The sequence below is a fragment of the Herpailurus yagouaroundi genome, unplaced genomic scaffold (assembly GCF_014898765.1).
Source record: "Herpailurus yagouaroundi ecotype Mexico unplaced genomic scaffold, PumYag 28, whole genome shotgun sequence".
Taxonomy (NCBI): Eukaryota; Metazoa; Chordata; class Mammalia; order Carnivora; family Felidae; genus Herpailurus; species Herpailurus yagouaroundi.
Window position 1 is genome coordinate 36247477 of NW_024412376.1, and position 11890 is coordinate 36259366.

Here is an 11890-nt window from a genome sequence, read left to right on the forward strand (position 1 = left end):
CCACAGATAGGGAGGGACGGAACGCGGCGGGGCGCGGGGGAACGTGGACAATGCGAATGCTGCGGCCCTGGGCGCCCCGCCCGGGCGCGGACCACACGGCTGCGGGCCCGCCCCACAGCGCCCCGCGGCGTCCTTCCCAAATCTGCGGTCCCCAGGCACTGTCTGCGGCTGTGACGGGGTCTCTTAGAGCTGTTGGGAGAGACTACCAGGCCACTGTCGCCAAGTGCGATTTGAGGAACTTTCGGGTGGTTTCCTCTTTGTTTGGGCACGCTGGCACAGTCGGGTTATTACCCACGAGGGAGGAGGGCGGTGTTGGGGGGCGGGGGTGGGAGTGAGGAGTCGCCGGGCCAGAGGCCTCAGACAGGATATTAGTGGAAATAATGCAGTGGTTGTCAGGAAACGCTAGTGCAGCCACATGGCTACTGCCAGTTATGCAGCGAGGATTTCCGGTGGCTGCAAAGTCTGTAATTTAAAATAAAAAGAGCTCTCCCAAGACCCGAGAGGCTGACCTCAGCGAGGCGTGGCGGTGGTGCGCCTGGCAGCCTCCGAGGAGACGGCCTAGGTTGTGACAGGTGGGGAAGCCTCTCCCTAGGGCATTTATAGCTGCAAAGACCCTGCAAATACTCCCTTAGGATTCATACTGCAAAATTCAGCCAGCCTCCTCGGAAACATGGTTGAGGTCGAGGTCGGTTGCCTGTTTCTAACATTAACTGGGTAATATACATAATACCTGAAAGTGTATTTTCTAGCCCCATTATTTGATGCCTATAACCAAAAAGTACGTCTAATATCTGAGATCCCGTTTAAGTTTAATATCATGCCTTTGCCAACAGTACCACAAACAAAGGTTTTATTCAGGAATCGCTTTGCATAAGCTGGAAATATTGGCAGTCTTAAGATTTTTTTTAACTAGCTTGCTGCTTCCAGAGTAGTTTGTGTGAAATTCAGAGAATTTGAGCAGTGTAGAATAAGGAGAAGTGACTGGGGCACACCTGTCTGTTTACATTGATCCTCTATTTAATTGTTTCTGGTGCCTTACAGTCTAGACAATGGAAAAGCAGTGGTCAAAATAGCAGGAGGGATGCCAAAGAACTAAATCAATCATGGATCCTTTTCTCCCAAGGAAAAAGTCACTTTGCCTTATCCAACTTCAAGACCCCAGTATTTTCTCAGTTCCTTGTCTTTTTCCCGTGTTCCCTGCCAGCATCTCCCTTTCTGTAGCAAGGATCGCCAGTCCCATCCTAATGAGTCTTTTTTTTTTTCTTCGTTTTATTTCTCTAGGTTTGTATTTCCCCTTGAGCTCTGAAGATTCTCCTCTGTGTTAAGGGGCTGTCTTCTGTCAAAAAATACTTGCCAGAGCCCAAGGAGACAGTAACTGCACCTTCAAAGTTTGTTTTTAAATGAATATTCTGTCATTGGCCTCTTTATTTACAATATGTATTTTTAAGTCCTCTCATGACTTAGAATGGAAAACAAGCAAACATTGATGAACATGAAATAGGTTTCATGAAACAAGTTTAATAAAAAGTCATGGTACAAACTTTTTTACTATTTTTTTTTCTTATTGCTAATTTTTAAACTATCTTACTTTTTTACTAAAAGTCTTTCCCACAATAACCAGTATCACACAATCAATGAAAATGACTTAAAAGAGGAAAATTGCTGTGGACCATTATTAAAAAAAAAACAGCTCTATTTTGTTCTCGTACTGAAACTTTTTGAAGGCCAGCTTGATTTTCAAGTTGTGATCTTGTGGACTTTACAAAGTGGGTAATGCTATTTGACTGTTGTTCAAAAAGCCAGAAGCATGTATCTGCAGTGCCATGGGGTTGGAGAGGGATACAGGATTACACAGCTGTCTTCTTAGATAAATCTGACCTACTTAGCCTTCTCTGGAGGTATTTTTCATGCTGACTCATGAACAACAGGAAAGTTATGGCCCATTAAGTAGCATCCATGTTTTGAAGTAAACTTCTCCAAAGAAGACTCCTGTGTCATTGATGCCATTAGTTGCCTGCAGGTAATAAATATTCTTTTGTCACAGAATATTAGAGTTGGAAAAATTTGGCTATTAAATAATAGCACAACTGCATCATTTTACAGAAAGAGAAACTGAAGCCCAGAAAGGATGAGAAATATCCAAGTTATAGTAGCAAAGTTATGGAGAAGTATGTATAAATAATGTTAACTAAAGAAAAAAAATTAATGGAAACATGAATTAACTCAATATGCAAATTATAAACACAAAACTAAGCATGGAAGAGGCACTGAGGAGATACCTTACTAGAGTTTATCATTTTTTTAAAGTGTAAAATGTGATGATTTAATTATACATTGTGAAGTGATTACCACTATCAAGTACATGAATACATCTATCACCTCCCATAGCTACCTTTGTGTGTGTGAAAATCTACTCTCCTAACAAATTTCAAATATACAGTAGAATATTATTAACTCTGGTCTCCATGTTGAATATTAGATCCCCAAAACAAAAAAAAAAAAAATTTATTTAAATCCAAGTTAGTTGACATATAGTATAATAATGGCTTCAGGAATAGAATTTAGTGATTCTCCACTTACATATAATACCCAGTGCTCATCACAACAAGTGCCCCGCTATCCCTATCCCCCCACCCTACACCCCCTTGAGCAACCCTCAGTTTGTTCTCTGTATTTATTTTTTTTTTTTAATTTTTTTTTCAACATTTATTTATTTTTGGGACAGAGAGAGACAGAGCATGAACGGGGGAGGGGCAGAGAGAGAGGGAGACACAGAATCGGAAACAGGCTCCAGGTTCTGAGCCATCAGCCCAGAGCCTGACGCGGGGCTCGAACTCACGGGCCGCGAGATCGTGACCTGGCTGAAGTCGGACGCTCAACCGACTGCGCCACCCAGGCGCCCCTGTTCTCTGTATTTAAACGTCTCTTATGGTTTGCCTCCCTCTTTGTTTTTATCTTATTTTTCCTTCCCTTTCCCTATGTTCATATATTTTATTTCTTAAATTCCACATGAGTGAAATCATATATTTGTATTTCTCTGACTGATTTATTTCACTTAGCATAATTATTCTAGTTCCATCCACATTGTGGAAAATGGCAAGATTTCATTACTTTTGATCAAGTAATATTCCATTATATATATATATATATATATATATATATACACACACACACATACCAAATCTTATTTATCCATTCATCAGTAGATGGATATTTGGGCTCTTTCCATAATTTGGCTATTGTTGATAGTGCTGCTATAAACATTGGGGGGAGTTTATCAATTTTAAGTTAGATCCATATAAGTTAAACACATGTGCACATACACACACACATCTACCTAGTGGGTAGCTGGATGGCTCAGTCGGTTGAGCACCTGACTCTTGATTTCCACTCAGGTCATGATTGCATGGTTTCATGAATTCACACCCCACTTTGGGCTCTGTGCACTGACTGCATAAAGCCTGCTTGAGATTCTCCTTCTCTCTCTACCCCTCCCCTACTTGCACTCTGTCTCCCTCAAAATAAATAAATAAACTTAAAAAAATTAAAAAATAAAACACATACACACACACACCTAGGAGCGCCTGGCTAATTCAGTCCAAAGAGCATGCAACTCTTGATCTTGAGGTTGTGAGTTCAAGCCCCATCTTGGGTATAGAAATTACTAAAACATTAAATAAATAAACTTAAGAACCCCTCTCCCCCCCACACACACACCTAAAATTGACTAAATCTACACTCATTTTAAGATATACAAGATGTTGACCATGCTTTGGACTTAACTGCGCTCTTGTTTTTTTTCTTAATGAGTATAGACGAAAACCAAGCAAGTCTATAAATGTGAGTTACATCTCAACACATTCTACATAAAATTGACAGTGAAGCATCAAGTCCAAATCACCTGTCTCTAGTCTAGAGAAGATTCAACACACCAGGTCACATGGTGGGTTGTAAAGACTGAAAGAGATACTATATGGTAAGCATCTAGTATATGTGTTAATAAATGCTAGTAATGATATTATCTTGCATGCACATTGTGGGGACATGCCAGACCTTTCTTGAATATGGTAAATTTGATACATATTGATATTCAATTGTTTTAATTGCCTATTCATTATCCCTGATCCTTTATAACTCAGACATGCTGGAAATGGGAATGTTTAATGAAAATGTACATGTAACAGCTGTTTGCTATCTATCTATTTTGGGCTTCACCCCAATCACAACAATAAAACCAAGGGTTTCATGAAACAACCACTACCATCATTGCTAGGATCCGAGCCTCATCTTCCCTGGGAAGAAATGCCCAGAGGGATGGCTCTTGAAAGCAGAAACCTAATGGTTCTGGTCAGGTACCTTTAAGATGCAAATTGTCCCCTTAAGTTAAGGGGACCCAGCATATGCTAACTTTATTCCATTTCATGTCATCTCAAGAAGCCTCGATTAGGTGCACTAGATAAAGTTTCTCTCCTTTCTCAAACGACTCTGTTGTGTTAAATGGTCCTTTAATGGTCCTTTAATGGTCCTTTACCATTATGAAAATACCAAGCACCAGTATTCATAGTTAAAAATAGTCATCTTTCTCTCCGTTTTTTTTTCAAAACTCGTAAGATTGTACAATGAAAAGGATACATTTCACTGTATATAAATTAAAGTAAAAATGATAAAATTTTTAATTAATAAATTTTTAAGAAATTAAAGACAAAATTTTTAAAGATAGGTTAGACTGTGATTTATACAGGATGCCTTGGATGTGGTTATGCTAAAGGTTTAAATATGATTAAATGATATTAAATATGATACATGAGTGAAAAACAAAAAAAGTAAACAAAACAAAAAAGTAGTTACCTTCCCAGTAGTCTACATTGTGACTTAGCATGCTTATTCGGCTTAGTTCTGGTCAATGAGATACAAGCAGGCCTCTACTAACGGCTCCAAAGAAAGCTATTGCTTTCATGATGAAAAGGAATAGACTCAGCTAGTACAGTCCTTTTACTCTGTGTCCTTTTTCCTCCTGGACTATAAACATAATGCCCAGAGATTTGCAGCCAGCAGGCAAGCCTGAGGAAGAAAGCTACCTTTCTTTTTGATGGCCCCAAGAAACGGTGCTTATCACTCAGCATACTAGTTTATTCTCCAAAGGACAGTGCCATCACCAGATACATCACATTAGGTCTATGTGGATGGCACTCGTGACACGTGTGACATACAGCTCTAAGTACGGTGAGATCTTCCCCATACCTCCTCAGTCTGCTTTGCAGCCTCTTGCCTCTCTGTTCAACCTCTAAAAGTAAGAGTACTCTAGGGCTTGGTCCTGGATGCTCTTTATACTCTCTCTTTCTGGATAAACTCATCCAGCCCCAAGTCTTTAAATATCTATAAGCTAATGAGTCCCAAGTTAGAATTTTAGGCTTAACCTGAAGTCCACATTCATATTCCCAGCTGCCTACTTGTCATCTCCACCTGAATGTTGAATAAGCATCTCAAACCTAACATGTCCTACTTGCTTCTACCCATCCAAAGCTGCACATCCCCAGTCTTCCTAACTTCAAGTACGTTGCAGTAGCATCTACCCAGTTGCTCAAGCCAAAAGCCAAAGTGTCACCCTTAATCCATATTTTCTTTATACCCTTAAATCTAGCAACAAGTCATGCCATCTCCAGAACATTCCTCATACTTACCCTTTCTGAACCACTACCCCGATGTAGGAGTGCCTCATCCCTCACATAGACTCCTACCATTGCCTTCTACTGGTTTCTCTGCTTCCACTCTCTCCCCTTACATCTGGTTTTCCAACAGCCAAAATGATCTTTTAAAAACAGAATTCATCTGGCAGCATTCCATCTAACAAATGGAGGATCACTCTGAGAAGTTATAAAAATTAAAAAAAAAAAAAAAAAGCAGATTATGTACAAAACCCTGCAGTGGTTTCCTAGAAGCTTAGAATAAAATCCAAACTCCTTTCCTTGTCCTGCAGGAAGTGAGATCTGGCTCCTCCTTGCCTTTCTAACCGCATCTTCTACCAGTCTTCCCCTTGATAACTGTTCTTCAGCCCAGGGGCTTTTGCATTCCCCAAACCTACCAGACTTGACCCCCATCTCAGGGCCTTCACACTTGCTGTTTCTTCCATGTGGGAAGCTCTTTGTCTCATTGTCCCACATCTGGCTCCTTCTCATCATTTACATAGGGCTGCTACATAAGGTTGTGTATAAAGAGCCAAGGAATAGGGACTGACATCAGCTCTCTGATTCACCAAGCCACACTCTGGCTCGAGGATGCCCACAGTGAGAAGAGTCTTATTCTGATTCCACAAAGGCACGGACGGATGGCCAAACCCCGTGCCTATTTTGTGTCCTCCTGGACGGAGGACCTTTTTCCAATCAAAATATTATTTCTTATGTCTAAGAAGAAGGTAGAATGAACAGTCACTGGGCACCAATTTTACATGCATTTCTTATTTAAAAACACAACAGGATTAGTCTTATTATCCCCATTTTACATGTTAAACAGTAAGATTGAGAGAAGTAAATTGTTAATGCAGAGTTAAAATTGGACTCTAATTCCATTGTACCATAGTGTCTCTAAAGATGAAGGAGCAAGAACTCACTTGGAAGCTTCCACTTTTTTCATGTTTTAATTCTACTTCTTATTTTCAGATTGTTGTAGGAAAGTTAGAACAATCTACAAAAGCCCAACTATAGTCATTAAAAATAAATTACTATTGCTACATATAGATACAAAACATACCCCACCTACACACCCTCCAGGTAATAAATTAAGATCAATATGAAATCCAGTAAAACCTGTCATTTTACTTTTGAGCCTCCACACTTTTGGAGATACAGTTCTTATCCTTCTGACTTTTGTACTTACTTGCTTGCTTATAGTGTATTTGGGAAAGTTATTTGTATAAACTTCCAAAATAGTGGCTGCATTAACTTATTTAATTGTTTATACTTATTAAAATCTTCTACTTGGGAAGTCAAAATGCAGACCAATGAGTAGGATTTATTTTTCTCTTCCTTGCCGAGTTTTTTTTTTCCTTCCTTGTTGTTTTTGAAAAGATATGACTGGACTTCAGAGGGTTGGCAAGAATTGCACTTCTGTAAGTCGAGTCAATTTCTTGATGATCTTGGAAAAATATTTTTTAAGGACTTAAACTATAAAGCCAGGACACCCCCCTAATCTGAGAAGCAGAAATAGTAAGTACTTTTTCAGCTGTATTTCACAGTCTGAAGTGATTCCTTGTAACTCAACTTCCTTTCTTAGAAATAATGAAAGATAACCCTCATATAGTGCTTATGACCTGCCAAGCCCTATCCTAAGTCCTTTGCATATATTAAGTCATTTAATCCTTCCAACAACCCAATGAGGTGGGTATTATTATTATCCCTATTTTACAGATGGAGAAATTGAGGCACAGATAGGTAAGGTACAACTTAGTTGCCCAAGGCCACAAATCAGTAAAGGTACAGAGCTGAAATCTAAGCCCAGGCATCTGTCTCTGGAATCCATGTCCTTGACCGCCAGAGCAATACTATCTTTATACCTTCAAGTGATTGGGAGGGTAGTTATGATCACTTTTGTACTATTGGTGAGCATTAAAAATGTATGCAAAATGCACTGAAATTAGAGACGCTGAAAATGAAGGCCATCATGGCATCAAAAATCTAACAAATTGTTAAGAGGATGTCAATACCGAATAGCCAACGTCTAGTCATTGAATGTGTCACAGTTCCAGAAATAATGGCATTCTCAGTCATGGAAATGAGTCTATCTAGGTAAAGTAACCTTGATATATTATATGAATTAAGTTATATGAACCCATGTTGGCTGAGGAAGCTCCCCAAACTAATACCATATACCACTTTCCACAGCGAGATATAATCTTAATAGTAGTACTTTTTCAACAATACTTATATGATTCACTCACCTGAGCATTCTAACTGCAATTTTGGAAAATATGCTTCACGACCTTGAACAAAGCACTTCACCTCCCTGCACCTGTTTTCTTACCTGTAAAATGAAGCCATTAAACAATATGATCTTTAAGACCCTTTCCATGCCTAACATTATATGATTTTCTGTCCCGACCTGATAGCTTGGAAGCAAGAAGCCTGAACTTTTTTGGTTGTCATTTCTTACTATTTCAAAATCCACTGAGTAAAGCAACTTCACAGCTTCCTGAACTTGCATGCTTTCAGATTACAATCATGCTAAGTTTGGCATTTAAAGTTCAAATCAAAAGTTGCCCAGTCAGCAGCAGGGAACCAGATATTATGGAGAAGAAGTAGTAAAGGGGAGATCTGTTCTTTCCTTAGGTACACACCTGATTTGCCAGTGTGGGACCACTTAGCAAAGCATACAGTCGGTTAAAATCTAATGTCCTGTCTATGGGGTCTGGAGTAAGTTATTTAACCTCTCTGTGCCTTAGTCTGTCATTTGTAAAACAGAGATGATAACCATCTACCTCACAAGTTGTGGCAGAGAAATGAGTCTATGTGAGCCTGGAGAAGAGTGTCTGGCACATAGTAAATGCCACATAATGTTTTGTTATTGCTCTTGTTTCCTATATTAAGAGAAACAAAATAAGAACCGGAAGAAGGTAAAGCCTAAGAGTCTGGATGGGCACTCAAGAGAGAAGCTCAGGCAATGGCTCATGGGAGGCTTCTGCCAAGTTACCTACTGCCAGTCCAATGTGAAACAAAAGCCCTCATATTGTGAAAATACCCCCATTTCAGTTCGTCTATTTATTTGTTTATTTTTAATTTTTTTTCTTACATTTATTCTTTTTTGAAAGAGAGAGAGAGCGCATGTGCCTGAGTGGGGGAGGGGCAGAGAGCGAGGGAGACAAAGAATCTGAAGCAGGCTCCAGGCTCTGAGCTGTCAGCACAGAGCCTGATGTGGGGCTTGAACTCACCAACTGTGAGCTCATGACCTAAGCTGAAGTCAGACACTCAACCAACTGAGCCACCCAGGCGCCCCATCAGTTCTTCCATTTAGACACATGTTTAAATTCCAGACTCCTGAGCCAATACAGGGCTTTCTTACTCTTCCTTCAGCTGCAAAGTAAAGCTGACCACTAATTGAAAAGGGAACATCTTGAGTAAGTTCTGATCTGTTTACTTTTGTATGATCTCCCTCCCCTTTCAAGAAATAATAATAATAGGAGCAAACACTTACTTACACAGGCAGAGGTGAAGTAACTTCCCAAGGTCACAGCGCTAAGTGGCGGAGTCAGAATTCAAACCGGGGCTGTCTGGCTCCAGAATGTGCACTTGTATGCTAGTAACCATGACATTTTGCTGCATCACAGACTACATTCAGTGTGTGTGTGTGTGTGTGTGTGTGTGTGTGTGTGTTGGAAGGTTGGAAGAAGAGAATAAAGTACACTCTAAAGGACTTGAAAGGAACACTGCTGCATCATTGAAAAATACACTCACACAGAGTACCAAACATGACATCTGACTCTGCATCATGCTAAACGGAGGCACCCTGTGCACCTTGCTCAGGAAAGAAGCTGCAGACACGTGATCGGGGGGCCCTCCACTCGTGTAGTGCAACTCACAACCCTCCCAGGCCCCTGGCTGGTCACGGCAGCCCTTACAGGACAGCAGGCCCTGTGGCTCAGAAAGAGAAACCAAGGGGGAGGCAAACAGAAGGCACAGCTCGGGACACAACCTGAGGCAAGTCAGCGGCCAACAATAGCTTGGAGGTAACAGCAGAAACATCTTCAACTGGAGTGCAGCTATGAAGCCCGAGGACTCCGACCGGCAGGAGGCAAAGGGGCAGAATCACAAACAGCGGGTGCGCGAACCTCAAGCCGTGGTTTCCACAACTGCAGCCAGAAGGCTGTGCAGAAAACCTCCAACGTCAGCCAGCAGCTCTTCTAGAGATCTGGATCCCCAGAAAGTAGTGAGAGGTGCGAGAGCACTGTCCAGGACTCATGAGACTGAGGTTCTGGTCCTAGCTGGCTCTGTGCCCTTCTGCAATATATATTTACATACTTACAGAAAGGTACAGAACACATATGCAGTTTCCTCCACAAGCAGCACATCAAACTGGAAGTTGTAGGTCAATTACTTGGAGTGTCGGAGGTTACTAAATTGGATAAGAGACTTTGGCAATCATCTGTGTGTGGAGGAAGAAGTATCTACACTATAGCAGTGGCAGTTATTTTGCTAAATAGCAAACAAGAGTTTTTCCCCTACCAACATGTAGGCAAATTCTTTTGAGTCAGCCCAATAGATGTGAAGGAAGGACCAATCCCACTCCCCTTAGAAATTATTTTTGCTTTTATATTTTTTATTAATTTTTTATATTTTATATTTTATATTAATATTTTTAATTATTTTATATTAATATTTTATATTAATAGATTTATATTAATAGATTAATAGATTAATAGATTAAAAGATTTATATTAATAGATCAGCCTCAAGAAGCACAGATTAAGATAACTGTGCAGTATCATTTTATAACGATTAAATTAACAACAATAACAACAAAGCACCCCACAAAAAAACAAATCATTATAAAACCCAGTTTGGGCAAGATTCAAAGAAACCAACATTTTACATTGTCAGGGATGGGATGAGTTGATACTTTTTCTTAAAGGCAGCCCAAATACAGAATAAGAGCCATAAAAATGACCATAACCTTTGAAATGTATTTTGAGAAAATAATTTTTTTTTCAACATTTATTTATTTTTGGGACAGAGAGAGACAGAGCATGAACGGGGGGAGGGGCAGAGAGAGAGGGAGACACAGAATCGGAAACAGGCTCCAGGCTCTGAGCCATCAGCCCAGAGCCTGACGCGGGGCTCGAACTCCCGGACCGCGAGATCGTGACCTGGCTGAAGCCGGACGCTTAACCGACTGCGCCACCCAGGCGCCCCGAGAAAATAATTTTAAATAAAAGATAATTTTGTAAGACACAGCAATGTTATTTAATGGTTCCAAAATGGAAACAGCCCAAATAAATCCACAAATGTGGAAATGGCAAAGATACTTATGATAGAATCGGTACAATAAAAAGCATATAAATGGGTTTTTTTAAACACTGTAAAAAGAAAAAAGCACACACACATAAGGTTGAAAAAGAAGGGATTTCTAGGCAATGAAAGCAGGAAGGCGTAGAAGATAGTGTCTCACGTGGGCAGAATGGGGGTTCATGAAAGAGTGCAGCTCCACTTGTAAGGGGTGTAAGTGCCAGGGTCAGGGATGAGCTTTGTGAGTTTAAACACAAACTAAAAGGCCCATGGGAAGCCATGATCATAAGCCATTTGTTTATGCATTTTTCTATTGAATGATTTTAAATGTTCAGTTGTGAGGAGAAAAACTGGTACGTGGTTTAACAGGAAGACCATAGAGCAGGTCATCAAAGAGAAGGTGGGCACGGGGCAGTCGGTGTTGGTTACCTAAATGGGAAAGGGGATCAATGACTGGATTTTCCTCTGCTTTTTCAGTGAGCAGATAACTAAAGAGGTCCCTGAAACAAGAAGCTGGTACACAGGCCAGTGTCTCAAAGGGAGCAGGGTTCTGAGCAGGAAATGGCTAAGACAGTCTCCAGTTGTCAGAGGAAGTTGATGTAATGAAGGCAAGACTACGGGAAAATGTTGCTCAATTATTAAGACCAAATACTTCAGATCACCTCTGAAGAAGCCCAGATGTTATCTCAGAACAAAAAGGTAAGAGGCTGAGAGGATTAGATAAAATATGTGCAGAAGTGCTTTGCCAACTGAGAAATGCTTTATAAATACTTGCCCTGGAGATAAGGGCTTCACTCTAAAAGACAAAACAAAGCAAAACGACAACAAAAAAACAAAAAGATTGCAAAATTAGCCAGTGTGTTTTTAAACTATAATTCTAAATCGATTATTTCATAAAT

General features: G+C 40.3%; 1 long non-coding RNA gene across 1 annotated transcript; it reads left to right on the forward strand.

The window, feature by feature from the left end:
• The first annotated feature begins 123 nt into the window (after window positions 1–123).
• On the forward strand, window positions 124–11678 carry LOC121023308 (uncharacterized). The gene is made up of 4 exons (XR_005787442.1): window positions 124–223; window positions 1282–2020; window positions 3816–3976; window positions 11469–11678. It is a non-coding gene; the product is annotated as an uncharacterized LOC121023308 (long non-coding RNA).
• Window positions 11679–11890: the final 212 nt, after the last annotated feature.